This window comes from Meriones unguiculatus, chromosome X, assembly GCF_030254825.1.
Source record: "Meriones unguiculatus strain TT.TT164.6M chromosome X, Bangor_MerUng_6.1, whole genome shotgun sequence".
NCBI lineage: Eukaryota > Metazoa > Chordata > Mammalia > Rodentia > Muridae > Meriones > Meriones unguiculatus.
Genome location: NC_083369.1, coordinates 26350554 through 26373436, shown reverse-complemented (window position 1 = coordinate 26373436; position 22883 = coordinate 26350554). Strand labels below are relative to the sequence as shown.

At 42.2% G+C, this 22883-nt stretch overlaps 1 pseudogene; it reads right to left on the bottom strand.

Annotated features, from left to right (window-relative positions):
* Positions 1 to 278: 278 nt before the first annotated feature.
* Positions 279 to 22883, bottom strand: LOC132650076 (actin, cytoplasmic 2-like; annotated as a pseudogene).

Genomic DNA, 22883 nt, shown 5'->3' with positions numbered 1-22883 from the left:
TTTTGTTTTGTTTCATTTTGTTTTTCCAGACACTGTTTCTCTGTGTGGCCCTGGCTGTCCTGGAACTCTTTCTGTAGAACAGGCTGGCCTTGAAGTCAGAGAGCCATCTGACTCCTGAGTGTCTGGACTAAAGGCACGTGCACCACCACCCAGTGTGTGTACCTTTTTAAAATTTTTATTTTATTTTTATTAATTACAGTTTATTCACTTTGTACCCCAGCTGTAGCCCCCTTCCCCAGCCCCTCCCAATCCCACCCTCCCTCCCTTTTCTTCTCCTATTCCCCTCCCCAAGTCCACTGATAGGGAGGTTCTCCTCCCCTTCTCTCTGACCCTATTCTATCAGGTCTCATCAGGACTGGCTGCACTGTCTTCCTCTGTGGCCTGGTAAGGCTGCTCCCCCCTTAGGTGGAGGTGATCCACGAGCCAGCCCATGAGTTCATGTCAGAGACAGGCCCTGTGTGTATCTTCAAGGAAACTGAGGCACATGGGCTGACGATCGTATCCATGAGAATTTAAGTTTCAAACAATGATTATGGGCTGGAAAGATATCTCAGTGGTTAAGCGCACTGGCTGCTCTTTCAGAGGACCTGGGTTCAGTCCACAGCACCTACATGACAGCTCACAACGTAACTCATGTTCCAGAGGATCCGACACTGTCCCCCTACATGTGGATGGGTCTGTGCACATGAGTACTGGTGTTTGCAGATGCCAGAGGCACCAGGTCTCCATGGAACTGGAGTTACAGATGGTTATGAGTCACCTCATGGGGGTGCTAGGAATTGAACTCAGATCCTCTGCAAGGGCAGCGTATGCTCATAATATCTAAACCATCATTCTAGCCTTAAGAATTTAATTTTATAAATGTAGAGACAAAACCTCAAACAATTTTATGAAACCATTAGACATGGAGAAGGAACTAAGGCAAAAAGTGAAATCAATCATGAATCTTACCTGGGAAAGGAAAAGATTATACACAATGAATAAATATTATGTGCAGAAAAATATGTTTAAATGTTTGTCTTAGTCAGGATTTCTATTGCTATGATGAAACACCATGACCAAAAAGCAAGTTGGGAGGAAAGGGTTTATTCATCTACACTTTCACATTATAGCCCATCACTGAAGGAAGCCAGGACAGGAACTCCAACAGGGCGGGAACCTGAGGCAGGAGCTGATGCAGAGGCCACAGAGGGGTGCTGCTCACTGGCTTGCTCCACATGGGTTGTTCTGCCTGCTTTCTTACAGAACCCAGGGCCACCAGCCCAGGGATGGCACCACCCATATCAGTCACTGCTAATTAAAGTGCTCACAGGCTTGCTTACAGCCTGATCTTGTGGAGGCATTTTCTGAATTGAGGCTTCCTCCTCTGAAGAGGGCATCAGGCTGGACATGGTGGTGCCTGCCTTTAATCAGAGAACTTGGGCAGGGGGAGGGGCAGGTGCAGTTGGATCTCTGTGAATCCAGGTCGGCCTGGTCTACACAGAGAAACCCTGTCTCAAGAAGAAAAAGAGGAGGAAGAGGGAGGAGTGGGGAGAAGGAAGCACCATGTGTATATAACTGGAACTGGAGTTATATATGGATGGCTGTGAACCACTGTGGGGGTGCCAGGAATTGAACCTGACTCCTCTGCATGACAACAGGTGCTTTTAACCACGGAGTCATCTCTCCAGCACCCCTTGTTTTCTTAGGACATGGATGCCTCACCATGTAGCTCATTTTGGCACCAAACTTGACACTGGCTGGACTTGAACTCTCCTGTCTTCTGGTGAGTTAATTGATATATATTTTCAAGAGAAACTTTTGTTAATTTGAACTGTATTTAGTATTTTAAAGGTTTTCCAGGTGGACATGGTGGTGGAGGTCTCAAACAGGGTGTGTGTGTGTGTGTGTGTGTGTGTGTGTGTGTGCTGGTGCGTGCTCCTGTGTGTGTGATTTCTACATAAAGAGATTTTCCAGGCCTCGTTGTCATTCTCTGCCTTTTGCCACAGACCCTTAGTTCTAAGCTCTGCATTGCAGCAAGCTGACCACCAGAGGGAGCAGGCTCTTGGCCTTCCTGCACAGCTGGCTTCAGGCTGAGTTTGGCAAAGGGAAACAATGGCAGGAGACTGGCAGGCAAGAGGAAGGAAAAGCAGGGTATTCCTTCCTTTTTTCTCCTCCCCGCCCTCCAACCGCAGGCACGGTTGCTCTGTGGCGCCAGCTTTTTTGTTAATCCTTAGGTTGATTCACAGTCCCCTGTGGGGCTTTTCAGTGCCTGACATTGAGTTACTACTAAATTTTCTCTGTGGTTCCTACTTTCCAGGTGGAAACCTAGGTGCTATTTCCAGTATCATACCAGAAACAACTTGCTAGACATTATTTCTTTTCAAATAGATTGTATTGCCATATTTTAAAGAAGTTACTCCGTGTGTGTTTGTGTGTGTGTGTGTTGTGTGTGTGTAAGGAGAGCTCACAGGAGTCAGTTCAGTCCTTGTTCCACGTGGGTCCCAGTGCTCAAACTCAGGTCATCAGTCTTGGCAGCAGGTTATTTTACCTGCTAAGCCATGTCACCAACCCTCTGTCACATTTTATAAAGCAAAATGCCGAGTTAGGTTAAATTACAACCAGGTGCTATGGCGTATCCAGTAAACTACTTGGGAGGGTGAATTAGAGGGGTGGCGAGGTCAGCATGAGCTCAGGCATCATGACAAAACCTACATCCAAGAGCCAGGCTTAAATTACTCACCCAAGGAAAAAGAACAAGAACTTACTTTATCAATCCTAAGGTGCCTCAGGCATGGTACACACGGTACAAATGCCTGGTTCATAGCTCCAATTCCAGAGGATCCAATGCTCTCTTCTGACCTGAGAGGTCATTATGGGCAGATGTGGTGCACAAACATAGAGGCGAAACACTACACATTAAAAATAAAATGAATACAACTAATTAAAAATAAATCGCCTCTTTCTGTGAGACAAGGTTGTACTATGTAGCTCCAGCTCTCCTGGAACTATGTCGACCAGGTTGGCCTCCAGCTCACAGTTTTCTCCCTCTGCCTCCTGAGTCCTGAGATTAATAAATCTTTGAGAGAGGGCTGGGGAGATGGCTCAGAGGTTAAGGGCACTGGCTGTTCTTTCAGAGGTCCTGAGTCCAATTTCCAGCAACCACACGGTGGATCATAACCATCTACAATGAGATCTGGTGCCCTCTTCTGGCCTGCAGGACACTGAATAAATTTAAAAAAAAATCTTTATAAACCTTTGTGTGTGTGTGTGTGAGAGAGAGAGAGAGAGAGAGAGGGCTATAATGATGTTTCCCTAGTTAAAAGGACTTACTATGGGCTAGGTTTTGGTATTGATGCATGCCTTTAATCCCAGCACTTGGGAGGTAGAGGCAGGCAGATCTCCGTAGGTTCAAGGCCAGGCTGGTCTACAAAGCAAGCTCCAGGGCAGCCAGGGCTTTATACACAGGAAAATCTGGTCTTGAAACTTCCCTATCCTCTGCCCTAGTACACATACAATCCACTTCAGTAGTTGGGATTACTGGCATATGCCACAGCATCTGGCTAGTAATTTAACCCAACTCTCAGTATCTTGCTTTATAAACCTTGGGCAAAGCAGTGGTGAGATAGTTAGCAGTTAAATCCATTTATTAAGGCACCTACTGCTGTTGCACAGGACCCAGGTTTGGTTCCCAGCACCATACCTCTGATCCCAAATGCTGGAATTAAAGGCATAATCTGCCACGTGCAGCAATTTTCAATTTTTAAAAAGCTGACTGTGGCCACACCTGTAAACTCAGCATGTGGGATTGAAGACAGGAGAGTCCCTGAGTCTTGCTGGCAACCAGTCTAGCTCCACGTTCAGGGACAGACCTTGTTTAAAAGGAGTAAGTGAAAAGTGGTAGAGCAGGACAACCAATGGCAAATACACAAACACGTATCCATACACACACACACACACACACACACACACAGTGAGAAGTGCCCCCATAGGCTCACGGATTTGAATACTTGGTCCCCAGTTGGTGGTGCTATCTGTGGGACTTTGGGAACCATTAGGAGGTAGAGCCTTGCTGGATGCAGTGCTGGTGGCAGGCTTTGAGGATGTGTGTGTGTGTGTGTGTGTGTGTGTGTGTAGTTTGCCTGCATGAATGTGTGGGTTCAGTTCCTAGCATCCACATAGTAGTTCAGAACTGTCTATAACTCCAGTCCCAGGGGATCAAAATAATCTTTTCTGTCTTCCACAGGCACACATATGTTGCCCAGACATACAAGTTCACAAAACACACATACACATAAATAAAAAGAAGCGACAGGGACAATACTGTTGTAGTGAGAGTTCTGTTTTCTTTAAAAACAAGTAATGTTATGTGACTGTTTTTGTTGTACCCCCAGGTGTGCGATAAGAGGCTGCGTCACAGCAGGTGATTAGCAGAGGTGCGTTCTTTGCCAGCTGTAGATAGTTTAATTTGGGGGACTCTGGAGAGGGTATAAATGGGAAAGCCCTAAGAGGGGCTGGGGTGGCTGCTGTCCCACTGCCCTTGCTGGTCCTTCCTCCTCTTCCTCCTTCTCCCTCCTTCTCCCTCCTCCTCCTTCTCCTGCTGCTGCTGCATTTGCTGTTGTGTTTGTTATTGCTGGGTTGCTGGTTCATTCTTAAAATCTGTGAAGCCATTGACAATGCTACCTTCATCACTGTTCTCTTGTATATGTTAAATACAGCTCCTTGTGGAAGTTTTCTGCTTCTTGCTCTTTAATTTCAAGGTAAATTGTTCTCCTTTTTGCTCGCTCTTCTATCTTTTTTTTATACAGCTGTCCAACTTCTACAAATTTACTTTTTAGATTCTTAGCTTGAATAGAGCCACTCCTTTTTAATCTAATTAATTCTTTATATTCTCTACTCAATACGAAAGTTTCATTTTCTTCCTTGTGAAAGTTGTCTGTTTCTCACTCTTTAGTTTCAAGGTCAATTTGCTTTTTGTTCGTTCTTTTTCTGTATTTCTTTTTTGAACTATAGAGGGGAGGAAGTAGGGAGAGTTTTTGTTTCTTTTTTTTTCCCAATTACTGCAGCACTTTTATTTTTCTTTACACAGTGACGTGTTGCTGGGGGCCTAACATTCTCACTGTAACAGTAGAAAAGCAAAAATTTGTTATTTCTAAAGAACTGAGTACAGAAAACCCTACATAAATTAGAAGGATGAATACATTTACAGGAGTCAATGCAATCCTTCTCAAGGCAAGTAACAACCCGAGGTCAGGAGGTAAAAAACCAAAATGGAACCTGGGTCCTAAGGTTCAGACTTTCCCGCCCTGTTAGACCAGCAAGATGGAAGTGGCAAGTGGGTCAGGAACCCTTGCCAGCCTTGAGAAATCCTGGAAGTCAGCTGTCGGGTGATACCCTGCACAGATCTCTACATGGTGCTCACACTGATCCACCAGGCTGGGGTGTCTCTTCCACAGTGTGCTCTCCCCAGCCACCAAGCCACCGAGCCACGTGGACCAGGACTAAATCAAGATATGCACAGGGTATTAAACATACACCACGGAAACAGTTAACTGGAGCACAAGGTCAAAAATCTGTTGCTGATTCTATGACCCAGTGCTGATAGCGATACAGGCTTCAAGGACAAATTTCTTTTCCCAGGCTTGTTCCAGTTTCATGAGGCTAGCACGAGGTGTGTACATTTGCCAGGGCAAGTCGATACTTGACAATCAGCTCATGCAGCAGATGCCTGGCACCTGCTCATCTAGAAGCATTTGCGGTGGATGATGGAAGGGCCCGACTGGTCATATTCCTGCTTGCTGATCCACATCTGCTGGAAGGTGGACATGGAGGCCAGGATGGAGCCACCAATCCAGACTGAGCACTTGTGCTCAGGAGGAGCAATGATCTTAATCGTCATTGTGCTGGGTGCTAGGGCTGTGATCTCCTTCAGCATTCTGTCAGCAATGCCTGGATACATGGTGGTCCGTCCAGACAGCACTGTGTTGCCGTACAGGTCCTTGCAGATGTCCACATTGCACTACATGATGGACTGAAGGTGGCCTTGTGGATGCCACAGGACTCCATGCGCAGGAAGGAAGGCTGGAAGAGGGCCCCTGGGTGGGCACTGGAAGTGCTCATTACCCACCAGGCAGCTCGTAGCTCTTCTCCAAGGAGGAGGAGGATGCTGCAGTAGCCATTTCTTGCTCAAAATCCAGGGCAACGTAGCACAGCTTCTCCTTAATGTCGTTCACAGCCTCCTGCTTGGCCGTGGTGGTGAAGCTGCAGCCAAGCTCGGTCAGGACCTTCATGAGGTAGTGGTTCAGGTCCCGGCCAGCCAGGTCCAGACAAAAGATGGCGTGGGGAAGGGCGTAGCCCCCAGACATGGGCAGTGTGTGTGTGTGTGTGTGTGTGTGTGACCCCGTCACCATGACAACGCCAGTGGTGCACCTGGAGGCGAACGCAGACAGCACCCCCTGAATGGCCACGTACAGGGTGTGGAAGGTCTCAAACACTATCTGCGTCATCGTCTCCCTGTCCGCTTTGGGGTTCAGAGGGGCCTCGGTCAGCAGCACGGGGTGCTCCTCACGGGCCACATGCAGCTTGTTGTAGAAGGTGTGGTGATCTCCATGCCGTCCCCGTTGGTGACGATGCCGTGTTCGATGGGGCACTTCAGGGTCAGGATGCCCCTCTTGCTCTGGGCCCCATCACCTACTTAGAAGTCCTTCTGGCCCGTGCCCACCATGACACCCTGGTGTCGGGGATGCCCGATGATGGACGGAAACACGGCCTTAGGGTCCTCCTTGCTGGCAAAGCCAGCTTTGCACATGCCAGAGCCTTTGTCAATGATGGCGATCTCGTCTTCCCTTGCTTAGGGGGAGGATGCTGTGACTGAGCAGCAAACAGACACGCAGGGTGAGCCTGTGGCGGAGTGTGACCGAGTTTCGGCTTCTTTAAAAAACAAGTTACCAGACTGTTTTTCTTTTAATCCCAGGTGTGGGCTATCAAGCTGCTTCGGTTTGTCCACAGCTGTTAACTAAGACTGTCTTGTGCTCTAGCAGGGGTTTGGTTTTGCCAGCTGCAGATAGTTTACAAGGCTCAGCAGCAAAAAGTATGTGCCATTTCAGAAAAGAGCAGCTGGGAATCACCAAGTTACAGAGAAAAACCTACTGATCTGAAAAGCATTTGGTTCATTGATAATGTCTTTAACAAGCAACCAAAAACAAAACAAAATAAAAAACAAAACAAAAAAACCCTGCAACTAAGTATTGCTGACAAAATAGACACTGGCATTTTTGGTTCTTTGCCTTTATATCCCTATTGCCCCTGAGGGCAAAAAAGGATAGATTATTGTATCTCCTTGAGGGGCTTCGGGGGAAATGGAAGGAGGCATCAGATGATAGGATAAAAGGTGGATTATTGTATCTCCTTCTAAGAAAGCGACAGGTTTCAAATATTTTTATATTGGTATGATTATTGTTCATCGATAGAAATTTAAGGTTATTTTGTTCAACTCTTGGTTAAGGTATTGTACATACCGAACTTATCTGGAAATGTAAAGTTGTGGTCTTATGAAAGCTACTATTGTAAACTGTTTAGGATAATTAAAATGCAAGTTAGACATCTGTAAACAATCTTACTGGTGGTCTTGTTAGGTACTAGTTTAGTTAATTACAAAAATAAGCTTTATTTAGGCTCTTGTATGTTTTCAAGTTAAACATACAGTAAATAACATTTGTCTATTCATATATACTGAGATAGATAGGTGGTCTTCAAACACATAGAAGTCTACAGAATATGGCATTTAAGATGTTTTAATAATAAAAGAGTTTCTGACATAAACACGTCTGCTTCTGGCAGCTCCGTCCAATCTACTTCAAAGAATATGATTGGCATCGAAGAACGTCCATATTGAGTTTACTTCAAAGATGACAAAGCTAGCCACTGAGCAAAAAACAAAACAAACAAACAAACAAAAAACAAAACAACAACAAAAAAAACTGCCCTTACCTTGGCTGCTGATAGCAGTCTTTCCAAGCTGTGGATAAGCTGTCCTGACATACATACACACACACACACACAAACACACACGGAGTAACTTCTTTAAAACACGGCAATACAATCTATTTGAAAAGAAATAATGTCTAGCAAGTTGTTTCTGGTATGATACTGGAAATAGCACCTAGGTTTCCACCTGGAAAGTAGGAACCACAGAGAAAATTTAGTAGTAACTCAATGTCAGGCACTGAAAAGCCCCACAGGGGACTGTGAATCAACCTAAGGATTAACAAAAAAGCTGGCGCCACAGAGCAACCGTGCCTGCGGTTGGAGGGCGGGGAGGAGAAAAAAGGAAGGAATACCCTGCTTTTCCTTCCTCTTGCCTGCCAGTCTCCTGCCATTGTGTCCCTTTGCCAAACTCAGCCTGAAGCCAGCTGTGCAGGAAGGCCAAGAGCCTGCTCCCTCTGGTGGTCAGCTTGCTGCAATGCAGAGCTTAGAACTAAGGGTCTGTGGCAAAAGGCAGAGAATGACAATGAGGCCTGGAAAATCTCTTTATGTAGAAATCACACACACAGGAGCACGCACCAGCACACACACACACACACACACACACACACACACACACACACACACACACACACCCTGTTTGAGACCTCCACCACCATGTCCACCTGGAAAACCTTTAAAATACTAAATACAGTTCAAATTAACAAAAGTTTCTCTTGAAAATATATATCAATTAACTCACCAGAAGACAGGAGAGTTCAAGTCCAGCCAGTGTCAAGTTTGGTGCCAAAATGAGCTACATGGTGAGGCATCCATGTCCTAAGAAAACAAGGGGTGCTGGAGAGATGACTCCGTGGTTAAAAGCACCTGTTGTCATGCAGAGGAGTCAGGTTCAATTCCTGGCACCCCCACAGTGGTTCACAGCCATCCATATATAACTCCAGTTCCAGTTATATACACATGGTGCTTCCTTCTCCCCACTCCTCCCTCTTCCTCCTCTTTTTCTTCTTGAGACAGGGTTTCTCTGTGTAGACCAGGCCGACCTGGATTCACAGAGATCCAACTGCACCTGCCCCTCCCCCTGCCCAAGTTCTCTGATTAAAGGCAGGCACCACCATGTCCAGCCTGATGCCCTCTTCAGAGGAGGAAGCCTCAATTCAGAAAATGCCTCCACAAGATCAGGCTGTAAGCAAGCCTGTGAGCACTTTAATTAGCAGTGACTGATATGGGTGGTGCCATCCCTGGGCTGGTGGCCCTGGGTTCTGTAAGAAAGCAGGCAGAACAACCCATGTGGAGCAAGCCAGTGAGCAGCACCCCTCTGTGGCCTCTGCATCAGCTCCTGCCTCAGGTTCCCGCCCTGTTGGAGTTCCTGTCCTGGCTTCCTTCAGTGATGGGCTATAATGTGAAAGTGTAGATGAATAAACCCTTTCCTCCCAACTTGCTTTTTGGTCATGGTGTTTCATCATAGCAATAGAAATCCTGACTAAGACAAACATTTAAACATATTTTTCTGCACATAATATTTATTCATTGTGTATAATCTTTTCCTTTCCCAGGTAAGATTCATGATTGATTTCACTTTTTGCCTTAGTTCCTTCTCCATGTCTAATGGTTTCATAAAATTGTTTGAGGTTTTGTCTCTACATTTATAAAATTAAATTTTTAAGGCTGGAGTGATGGTTTAGTGGTCATACACTGCCCTTGTAGTAGACGTTATAATATTAAAACAAAACAAAAATTTGGCAGAGAATTCATCTCTGGATTTCAAAACTCATTGCAAAGTTTCAGAAAAGAAAATTGTGGTCCTGATGCTGGGGATGCAGCTCAGTGGTACAGTCAGTGTTTTGTATCTGAAATATACATGCTACAAAAAAAAGCATTCCATCACTGTGCTACACTCTCAAGCATCTTAACTATTTTGAAATGTACAATACACTATTGTTTACTACATTCAACACACAATATAATAATCTCAAAGAAAATTAAACTCATTCATTCTATTTGAGGCTTCAGACCTTTGCCTATCATCTCCACATTCTCTCTACCCCTCCCAGCATCTACTTATCACTATTCTGCTCTCTGCTTCATTGAATTTAATTATAAGTGACAAAATACAGTAATTACAGTACTATTCCCAATACCCAATTGTAGAGATCAGCCTAAGCATACACGAACATATGAATAGATAAGGGAAAAAGTAATATATGTGCACAAAATGAAACCGTATTATGTTTTAAAAAGAGACTTTGGGGCCAGTAGGGTGGTTCAAGTGGTTAAAATGTACTTGCCGACAAACCTGTTAGCCCAAGTTCAATCCCTTGAACCCACATGGTTGGAAATGAAAACCAACTTCTGCATATTGTCCTCTGTGCATACTGTGGCAAGCATGTGCACACATGCACATGCACTCATACACCTACATGCAAACACTAAATACATACAATAAAAAATTAAATTTTGTTATTTGGAACAACAAAGGTGTAATTAAGGAAAATGAATCAACACTGAAACATGCTAAGCGAATGAAGTCAGACACAAAAGGACAAGTAAGGTAGGATTCCACTTACATGAGCCACTTAGAATAGGCAAACACACATCGGAAGCAGCACTTAATAGTGTTGACTTATACACTTCAAATTACTACAATAGTACACTGCCTGGAAAAAAAAACAACAACACTTTATTGTCAAACGAAAAATTCCGGGTATGTGTGGTGGCACACCTTTAGCACTCAGGAGTTAGAGGTAGGTAGATCTCTGTGAGTGGAGAGAGGGGTCAAAGCCAGAAAGATAGGAGACAGAGAAAGAAGAAGAGAAAAAGGAGAGAAATTTAGGAAACATATTTCAAACCATATAAAAAAGGCCATCCTTTGAATTTTCCTAAGGATTTCTTTTTTAGTAAACAAAATGCTTAAGCATAATGAAACAGAAAACTGGACAGAGGTCATGAATGACACATATACTCACACAGGAACGAAATATACATGGTCTTTTTTGAGACAGGATAGCTCCATCATGTAGTTGTGGCTGTCCTAGGACTAACTCTGTAGCCCAGGCGGGCCTTGAAGTCACAGAGATCCTCCTGTCCCTACCACCTGAGTACTGGGATTAAAGGTGTGTACCACTATGTCCAGCCAGCTTTATTTTTTTTTTTAATATGCTATGCTAGCATGTGTGCCTGGACACCAAAAGAGGGCACCAGATCTCATTATTGATGGTTGTGAGCCACCATGTGGTTGCTGGAAATGAACTCAGGACCTTTGGAAGAACAGGCAGTATTCTTAATTTCTGAGCCATCTCTCCAGCCCCCAGCTTTATTTTTTTAAGCCACTCTCTCTGTGTTGTCCTGGCTGAACTAGAACTCCCTAGACCAAGCAGTCATCAAACTTAAAAATATCCATCTACCTCTGCCTTGGAAGTACTGGGATTAAACATATGTGTATCACCATGGCTGGCAAATAGGGTTTGAAATAGGTGGAATGTGGGGAGCAGGGGAAACCTAAGTGTGTAAAGCCTTTAGTAGGTGTGTGTTGTTGACATGAGCTGGTCATGTCAAGGACTTTAGCCTCAAACAAATGGCCAAGCTTTTCTCCTGGGTGAGGCTCAGTGGGATGGTAAAGCCTCTATCTTGCTTGAGTGCAAATGTTGATACCGTGTTCAGAAAAAATGTCTCCCTGGACATTTATGGTCTGAAGACTGCTCCCCTACAGGTAAGTCCTCCTAACCTAAGATTAACTAAACCTTCCAACCTATTCAGCTGTATGCAACAGCCTACCTCCCTATTCAACTGAATAGAATAAATACACCAAGTTTCTGGGATGCTGCAGCTTCTCCATCAGAGAGGCTGGTCCACCAGATCCCAGCTTTTCCATGCATCTCCGTGTTTATCCTTCCTTCATTCTCTTATAGCCTCTGTTAGGCCAATCCCTAAAGCCATGAAGGATACGACAGTGAAAAACAAGCCAACCTGGTTTTACTGGTTTTCTAAAGATCATAAATTAAATACAAAATGAGATAATATTATAAAAATGGTTTTATCAGGGAGATCTCAAACACACCTCTCCCTCCAAGGCTAAGGGGTTGTTGAAGAAGAGGGGACAGAAGGACCGTAAGAGTCAGAAGTGGTGGGTAACTAGAAAGCATTTTCGTTGTACATATGAACTCAAAGTGATAATGGCAGAATGCACAAGATCTTCAATGCCCAGATCAGACAAATTCCCAGGAATTGCATGGGGTTTTTCCACTGTGGGCATGAAGTCCCACCCCCAAGTGAGGAGCTATTGTATTTGGTAGCTTCTGGGAAAGGGAGAATCAGTTTTCTTTCAAGAGTGTGACCCCTGGTGGGTCTACCATATTCCAGGGCAGTCCTCCCAGCAAGACTATTTGGACAACAAAAACTGGATTAGATGGGTGGGTAGAAAGGTGGAACTGGATCTGGAGGAGTTGGGGGAGTGAATATGATCAAAATGCATGGTACAGGATTTTCAAAGAATAAAAGTATTTTTAAATGGCAATATCAGAACATATGGTAATATATTATTTTGGCAAGAATATAGAGAAACAGACACCCTCCTGTTTTGTTCAACTGTTGGTCTAAGTTTTGGAAAGGCAACTTGTCAAAATATTTTAAAAGTACACATCCTTGCCAGTCATGGTAGTACACACATTTAGTCTTAGCACTTGGGGGCTAGCCTGTTCTACTTAGAGAGTTCCAGGACAGCCAAGGCTACCCCCCCCCAAAAAAAAAAACCCTGTTTCAAAACAAAAGAAACATAGAAAACTACACATACTTTTGAAATTAGTAGGTAACAAAAAAAATGGAAACCAATTCCAATAGTCTTCAATAAATAAAGAGAAATTTCTTAGTTCAATAAAGAGAATTTCTTAGTTCATTCAATTGCAAATTTCAAAGGAGCAGGTATTATATTGGTTTGATTACATAGAAAACAACATCAAAGACCTTATTTCCTTCCATCAGCCTTCCAAAGTATGAGCTTCATTTTAAAATTGATTCATTCCCTGCTAGCAAAAAAATGAAGTATTTGAACATAGACACACTAGACTATCTAAAAGAAAGGAAAAGGCTGGCTTCCTGCTCCTCGCTCAAGGAAAAAAAAAAAAAAGCATATAAATCTTCTACCCACAAATCCTTCCTCAAATCTCCTCAGTAATTTTACTGGGTCTCAGTGCATTCCTAAACAATCCCCTTGAACAGGAACATGGTGTCATGGGATAAGCTTGCATTACCTGAACCAATCTATGAGGCTTACAGGCATGACTGTGTTTCACCCATGGTACAGCACTCTGGTGAAGTCAATTCTGTCTCTCCACCTTCAATGTTATGAGTCCTGAAGAACGAGAAAGATGTGGGATGAGCTGGCCAACGAATGATATCAGCTACTGTGTGATATCCAGCAATACCTCTAGGAATTTATTCTGAGTTATGCTGCCCATGTGTACAAATAAGTGTGTTCAAGAGAATTTGCAAGACAGGAAACTACGAATAACTGAAATATTGGGGACTTGTTAAATTTATGACACAATCATATAGACGAATAGGGCACTATATGTATATTGGTATGATACAATCTTAGAGATGTACTAGTGAAAAAACAGAATAATAGCAGATAACTTTCTAGGAAAAACAAAGATATAATGATATATTCCAAGTGAAAAAAAAAACCCTAAGCTTCTGTTTTCAACAATAAGCCAGAACATACATACAAACACATGTGCCAGCACTCACGGTGGCACAAGCCATGATCCCAGCACTCAGGAGGAAGTTCACCTCCTGATGCGAATCCTGAACTATGTAGTAAGTTCCAAGCCATCCATCAGAGGCTAAACAGTGAGACCCCTTCTCAAAACAACATCAAAAACCATCGGGGAACTGGAGTAAGTAATATATGACTTAAAAAAAAAAAACCCATGGTGTGTGTGTGTGTGTGTTTCTAGTGCTACTTCTATTTTTCTCTATTTGGCTTGTTTTATTCTGGTTTCTCTGTTTTTTTTTATTGGCTTATTTGTTTTCAAGAGACAAGGAGAAGACATGGAGTCAGATGAGTGGGGAGGTGGATAGGAGATGGGAGGAGATGAGAGAGGGGAAACTCATCAGAATGTACTGTATGAAACAAATTTATTTCCTTCCTTCCTTCCTATTCTTTTTTTTTTTTTTTGAGACAGGGTTTATCTGTGTATTCCTGGTTGTCCTGGAACTAACTCTGTAGACCAGGTTGGCCTCAAACTCAGAGATCTACTAGACTTTGCCTGTTGAGTGCTGGGATTAAAGCACTCACTATTTCTGGTTGAAACCAAATTTATTTTTAATAAAAAATAACCTGAGTGTCTATCAACAGGGGAACAATCAATCTATAAAATATCTATATAATACAGTACTATACAACATACAGTACATATCAGAGATTTCTATATATTGACAAGGAAATATCTTCAAGGGCTATGTGTGGAAGCTGGGGTGTTTGCCTACTAACATCAGGTACTGGTTTTTGATCCTCAGTTCCACACAAGATGGATTATAATGTGATATAATTAATGGTTACAGAAGTTACAGAGCTCTATTACAAAATGATTGTAGGCTGGGGTTGCAGTTCAGTGGTAGAGTTAAGGATTAGCGTGTTCAAAACCCTGGATTCAATCCCCGGCATCAAAACATTTTTTATTCAAAATTATAAAGAAAAAAACCCCATACTTCCACATATTAGGTATTATGAGTATCTGCTCAGACTTTTTCTATGCCTCTAAATCACTAGTTCTCAACCTTCCTATTGCTGTGACCCCCAATATAGTTCCTCAGTTGTAGTGACCCCACCCCACACCCAATAATAACATTACTTGTTGTTACCTTGTAACTAATTTTGCTATGGTTATGAATCATAGTATAAATATTTTTGAGAGAGGTTTGCTAAAGGGGTCATGACCTACAGGTTAATAACTGCTGCTGTAAATGTTCAAGTGTATATTTGAAAAAAAAAACACTTTAGAAATTAGATGAATCATGGGTCATGGTGGCACACACTTATTTTTAGAAAGAGGCAAGAAGATCACAAGTTCAAGGCCATCCTGGACTACATAGCCAAGATGCTTTTTCACATCCCTCCACCTGTATCCCAAAATGGAAAAAAAGGAAATGGATAGATGGATGAGTAAACCAAACTGTTAAATGTGACTTTCTCTGAAGAATTGGAGGAATAAAAATTTTCATTTTCATTTCACTCACTTCTACAAACTTGTTCCATTTTAGAAATGGAGTCTCATATAAAAATATTATCACCAGACATGGTGGAATATATTTATAATCCCAGCACTCAGAGCATAAAGGTAGGAGGATCAGGAATTCAAGGCCAGACTCTGCTATGATACCTTATCTTTTCATTTAATTGTTTTATTTGTTTACTTTGAATCATGTGTATATATGTATGTTTGTGGACATGTTGTAGTGGAAGTTTTGGTTTCTTTAAAAACCCATTTATGTAAATATGTTTTTGTTTTAATCCCAAGTGGAGGATATGGGGCCGCTTTTAGTTTGTCCACAGCTGTTAACTCTGATTGCCTTATGTAGGGTCGGAGAGGGATGTGATCTTTGTCAGCCGCAGGTAGTTTAATTCTGAAGACTCTGAGAAGATATAAATGTCTGAGCACTGAGAGGAAAGGGGTCCAAAAAGGAAGAAGACTACTGCTGGTTCATCTTGCTGCTGCATTTGCTGTTTGCTGGTTCGCTAGTTAGCTGGACTGCTAGATATCCTGACTACAATGATTGGAACTGCCTCAAATCTAAAAAGGTCTATGTCCCCTTTCCCTTCTAACCTTCTTTCTCTCCTACCTAGTATTGGGGGGTTGAAGGGGAGATAGAGGTATAAGAAACCCTAATAAAATAGATTAAAAATAGACCCAACAGCATGTTATTTCAGTGGTGGCTCACAAATGTCCTGTCTATAACTCCATTTCCAAGAGATTCTGATGATCTTCTAGCCTCCAAAGACACCAGGCATTTACATAGTGCACAGACATACATGAGAGCAAAACACTCATATACATTAAGTCTAAATAAACTTGAATATTTTAACGTACCATAATAATGCAGGTAACATACAACCTATTTTGAATGCTGACTTTTCTCACAATCTCCAATATTCCGTTTACCAATAATTACCCCCTTGCCTCCATGCTAATTTTCTCAAGCCCATTTCTAAAATAACATTCTAACAGCAATATTCAAATAATATTAGTTCCCATTCATTGTTTTTCTATGCTTTGTTTGCTTGTTTTTGCTTTTTTTGAGGCAGGGTCTTCCTATTATGTAGCTCTGACTGTTCTGGAACTCACTACATAGACCATACTGGCTTCAAAGACCCACCTGTCTTGGCTTTCTGAATGCTGAAACTCAAGACATGTGCCACCACACCTGGCTTGTCTTCCTCTGCTTTCTAAGGTCCTAGCATTCAGGGTTCAAGGTAAGCTCAGAAGGAGAGTACTTCCTTAGCACATGCAAGACCCTGGTTTAAATTTGAGGCATAAGAGGCTGGAGAGATGGCCCAGAAGTTAAGAGCACTGGCTGCTCTTGCAGAGAAGCCAGGTTTAATTCCAAGTGGCCATATGATGGCTCACAACTGTCTGTAACTCCAGAGTTTATAACACCCTCTTCTGGCCTCTGAAGATATCAGGTCCTCTTGTGATACACCGACATTCATGTAGCCAAAACTTTAATACACATGAAATAAAATTAATCACAAAATTTAAAGTCTTAAAATAAACAAAGAAAGGCTATGTGTGGTGACTTAGACCTTTAATCCTAGCACTCAGGAGGCAGAAGCAGGTGGATCTCTGAGTTCAAGGTCAGCCTGGTCTGCAGAGAGTTCCAGGAGTTCCAGGACAGCCAAAGCTACACACAGAGAAACCCTGTCTCAAAAAACAAAAACAATAAATATTAAAATAAAATAAATCCCAGATATAAGAAGAAAGAGTACTTGCTAGGTGGTGGTGGTAAGAAGGTAGTCTATATTATATGTTATATTGGTTATGTGTCTTCATCTAACTGGCCCATTTTCTTCTGTTAAAAATTACTAAATTCAACAGGGTAGTGATGGCACACACTTTAATTCCACCATTCGGGAAGCAGAGAGGCAGGCAGATCTCTGTGAGTTTGAGGCCAGTCTGGTCTACACAGTGAGTTCCAGGATAGCCAAGGCTACACAGAGAAATCCTGTCTCAAAACACTAACTAAAAGACTAGTGGTCTTTTCCTTACTACTTCAACGTGAAATCCTAGAAACAATTTGATATGTTTTTTCAACCTTTCACAAAGATATCAGTCCAGGGGCTGGTATGATGGCTCAGCAGGTAAAAGCACTCATCATTCAAGCCAAAGGACCTGAGTTTGGTCCCCAGGATCCATAAGCTGCAACCAGAAGACTGACTCCAGAAAGATGCCCTTTCAACTCCATATGTGAGCCATCGTGTTCACGTGACAGTGTCTGGGTGCTCGCATCCGCATGCACACACACACACAACTCCACAAGCAGGGTTTTTTTTTTTTTTCCTTCTTTGCTTGGAGCACTGGTGTAAAACCCAGAGCCTCCCACAGAGCTCAGCTTATACTATAACACTCCGTATATACTGAGTTGTATCTCCAGCCCCAGGCCTTCCCTCTTCTCTGTTATTATTCTACATACCTCCTCCTTTTTTCCCCCTTGAGACAGTTTCATAGTGTAAACCCCATAGGCCTGGAATTCCCTATGTAAACTAAGCTGTCCTCAAATTTACAGAGATCCACCAGCCTCTGCCTCCCTGAGTGCTGAGATTAAAGACCTGGCTCTTATTTGGTTGTTTTAGACAGGTCTCATGCAATCCAGGCTGACCTGGATCCTCCTGCCTGTCTCAGTCTCTTAAAGAGCTAGGACAACAACATACATTCCAGCACCTGGTACCTACCCATTCTTTGCCAGCTCAATTGAAGTCCTTCATTCAACAAACATTTATTGATCACATATATTATGTATATACTAGGTAAATTTTGGTAGTGGGAATATTTTTATCAATGTAGCATTTTATTCTAGTGGAAAAGAAATAATATACAAATAAATGGATACTAATATAATAAAGTAACATTTAACAATGCTAACATTCATTTAGATTCATGCCCAGTACCAGGTACTGACTATGGAGGGTTTTATATGTTCTTATTTAATACTTCTGATGGCCTCATGATGCAGTGTTATTATTCCTGTTTTATAGTTAGAGTACTGAGGGACATAGACACAATACTTTAGGGTCACACAGCTAGAAAGCGGAGATTATTTGAATTTAATCTGATATCATAGCCTGTCCTCAAACTATTGTTCTATTGCTTCTCATATAAGGTATGGGAAAAATAACCAAGGCTAATATAAACATAACTGGGACACTAGATGCTGATTTAGAGAAGACTGTCTAGAATGCTCTTCTTGAGCCAGGTGTGGTAAAACAGGCCTATAATCCTAACACTGGGAAGAGCTGTGAGTTCAAGTCTAATTTAGGCATTGAATAACTGAGATTAGAGGCCTATATTACCACACCCAGATCTATCTATCTATCTATCTATCTATCTATCTATCTATCTATCTATCTATCTATCAAAACAGGGTTTTTCTATGTAGCCCTAGCTGTCCTGAAACTCACTATGTACCTGAGGTTGGTCTATAGAAATGTGCTTGCTTCTATCTCCCTAGTGCTGATATTAAAGGTTTTTGCCACTGTGAGGCAGAGTTTCCCTGTGTAGCCCTGGCTGACTGGGAAATCACTTTGTAGACCAGGCTGGCCTCGAATTCAGAGATCTGCCTGCCTCTGTCCCCCATGAATAGATTTTAAAAAATGGTAATAGTCTAATTTTATGGAAGACTTTTGTAAAAAGACACAACTATTATTTTGTTGTCTAGTTCCCCTGGGAAAGACAGGTTAATGGTAGATTATTTCCTTTTATTGGCCAGTTTTGAACTCAATTATCATGAGAGGTATTATCAACTTATCATGACAGGTAATCTGAAATCTGGAAAAAAATTATTCTCAGCATGAGAAGCAGATAGTACAGAGACACTAGAGACTGAACTGTGTTATGTTCAAGAACAGAGAAGAAAGCTACAATGATGGTTCAGCCTCTAAGAGCATCTGCTGCTCTTGCCGTGCATCTGAGTTTACTTCCCAACACCCACATCAGGTGGCTCATAACTGCCTAGAACTTTAGCTCCAGGGGATCCCACTCTTCTCACATCCAAGAGTGTCTAAACAGCACATGCACACAATTAAAAATAAAATAAATCTTATGAAGAAAACAGATAAGAGCACATTACTTCCTCATTTCCATCTACGGTGCTCTCTCTCAAGTTAATCCACATAACTTTCCATTCTCCCCAACAGAGCTGCTTAGTTTGGTTTTGAACTGTGTTTTGTTCTAATCTGGACATGACTGTATACACTGGTAGTCCCAAGTGAGAGTGCTGCAAGATAGCTTAAACTCAAGTCTTACGGTTATCCTGGGCATCATAAGCCCATGTCTACTTAAACACAAAAAGCAATCCCTTGAAGCTGTCAAGATGGTTTGGTGGTTAAGTGACTAGGTTATTTTTTCCAGAGGACCTGGGTTCAATTCCCAGCACCCACATGGCAGCTCACAACTGTCTATAACTCCAGTTCCAGAGGATCTTATACCCTCTTCTGACCTCCAGGGGCACTAAATACACATGTGATTTACAGATATACATGAAGACAAGATATACATGTAATCAATAAATTTTATGGGGGCTGGAGAAAAAGCCCAGAGGCTAAGAGCACTTGCTGCTCTTCTAGAGGACCCAGGTTCAATTCCAAGCACCCACACGGCATCTCACAAGTGTCTATAACTCCAGTTCCAAGGGATCCAATAGACTCATACAGATATACATGCAAGCAAAACACCAATGAACATAAAATAAAAATTATTTTAAAAGAAAAATTATGGCTCTATATCACCACTCTCGGATACAGTATTTGATTACAATTTTGCCATCTTAATCTTTTTTTTTTTTTTTTTTTGTGACAAGGTCTTGCTAAGTAGGCTTGTCTGGCTTGGAACTTACAGCAATCAGTCTCTGCATCCTGTGTAGTGAAGTTAAAGATGTGCAGCACCATGCCTGACTTATCCTTATATTTTTACCAACAATTATGGAGAATGTAAAGATTTGATGATAAAGGGATTATTTAAATAATTTTCATTTTATGTGTATAAGTGTTTCACTTGCATGTATTTCTGTGCACCACTATCTTCAAGCCTCATAATACATATTCTTCTTTGAAAATGGCAAAGTAGCCAGGTGGCACATACCCTTAATCCCAGCACTTGACAAGCAGAAGTAGGTTGATCTCTGTGAGTGGAGCCAGGGTGGTCAACCTACCTACCAGACCAGCCAGAGCTGCATCTTGAGTGGGACCCTGTCTAAAATAACAAACAAAACCTTCAACTGTAGGCTGGCAAGATGAATTAAGATGAGTTAAGCTCATCGTCCTCAGGACTGACTGATTCTGATGACCAGGACCTACCTGGAAGAAGAAAAACCGATTCCTTCAAGTTCTTTGATCTCCACACAAGCCCCATGGCAGACAGTGCATCTCTTCCAACACACACACCAAACACAAGGAATGTTTTAAACTGAAAAAGCAAAAACCTCAGTCACTGCCTCCTCTAACTCAAGACACTCTCCCAGGTATACTTGACTTCACATTCCCTGGTAGCAGCCTCTTAAATGTTACTGCCTCTAGGACAACCCCATCCACTGTCCTCTCTTTCTCTTTCTGCTCCCAAGGTCCCAGGTCACTGCTAGAGGGAGAGCCAGGCAGACAAATATAAATTCAGGCTGTCCAGTTTTAAGTTGGCCCTTGCATCTGTTCAGCAACCCTTTATTTGTCTCATACATTCCCTGGCACTCTCCCACATGGCTATTCAGACCATCTGTCTTCTGAAACTACAAATTCCTGTCTCACTCCTACTTCAAAAGACTCCATGCTGGATACTCTGATCAGATTAACTGTTCCGTCCACAACCAATTACTATTATCTTTCTGCCTTCCAACCCTTTCTTTTAACTATCTGGATCCCTCCCTAGAAAAGCAATCAATGTTATTTATCTCAAATTCTTGACCCTATCAGCAAAACTATGGAAACAAGGGAATGTACATTAGTCACTATCCATGAAGACAGAGAAAGATATTCAAACAGAAGACTCATCCTGGGCAAAGGCACAGAGGGAGATAAGATATATTTAGAAAGTATATTCAGGAGTAGTGAGTAGAGTGATCCCCTGAGCAATAATCCCAGCTGCTGCCTCAACTGTTGCTTCTCCTTTTACAGCTCTGACTTCAGCTTGAATATCCTTTGCCTGGCCTGGCCCACATACCAACTGTGTGGAAATCGTACACTATGAGGCCTCTTGCACATCCTACCTTCCCTGGACCTTTGTTACTATTAATTGAGCCTTGACCCCAACCATCTGTTTCAGTCCTGGTAAAGAGGTTGGAGTTCCATTCTGAGTTATTCTCCAAGCCAGTGAGTATTCTCCAATTTCCTTTATCACACGAAAAATTTCTCCACACCACTAAAAAAGTACAATGAATATAAAAGATGCTTTTATAATACAAAGAGGTCAAAAGAACAGGTTAAACTATAACAGACATGCAGTCAATAAAATCCAGGCTTCAAAACTACTGAGAAACTTTCCCACTTCCTTAGTAAAACCTTACAAGGATGATATAGATGATGATGTACACCTCTCACCCCAGCACTCAGGAGACTGAGAAAGAAAGAAAACAAGTTCAAGTCACCCTGGGCTAACAGCAAGTTCAAGTTTAGCCTGAATTACATTCATAGTAAGGTTCTTAAAACAATTACAAGAAAGGGAAAAAATGGAAGAATATGAACTTTTAAGAGTAGCATTTATAATACTGTAAACCTAGTCCAGAGCTTATGGCTGGGGAGATCTTGGGCCCTGGCCCTAGTAGGGAAGCTATTTACTACTGTTGCTACTGGGGATATATTGATTCAAATGTCTTCTAAGTAATTGTTTTTATGCTCATAGAGTAATAATCTTGTCAGCTTTGATCAGAGAACTTTTTGCAATGGTCAGCAGTGACTGCAGAGACTCCTAACTAGTCAAGGTGCTGAGAATAAGTGACTGCTAAGTGATTGACCATAAATGGGACTTCGTATGTTTCCAGTGCTCAGAAAACATTGGAGAGACAGTGGAAACAATGAAGAGATGGAGGGAAGATGAAGGAATGCCCACCCCCAGGCATAGCATGGCTGTTACCTCTTGTAACTCATAGTAGCTGTGATGACCCACATACTCTTGGGTCTGCCATCATCCTGTCATGGAAGAGGAGAGTTTATGGACCTGTCCCTCCCTGAAAATTTTTTTTGAGACAGGGCTTCTGGATGTCCTGGAACTCACTCTGTAGAGAAGGCTAGCCTCAGACTCAGAGTTTTTGCCTGCCTCTACCTCCCAAGTGCTGATATTAAAGGCGTATATCACCATGCCAGGGTCCTGAGGATTTATATACACTTAAGAGTTGAAGAGAGAAGGTGGGACAGGTTCTTTGGCTACGTAGACATTGATAAGGCTCATGCTCCAGTAAGCAATCCTAATGTAACTTACTGACTCACAAAAAAACAAACATATGAAAATAGAAAGGGGGTCAGTCAACTGAGAAGAGAAAGGGGATTAGCAAAATGGAAGGGAATAGAGTAATGGATATGTGTGCGAATATGATCAAACACATCATATTCACATATGAAAATATAATGAAACCCATTGTACATAGTTAACATATGCTAATAAAAACATTTAAAAATTAAGAAAACAGAAAAAAATGTCATATAGTGCCTGCCCAACAGTCACAAGGTT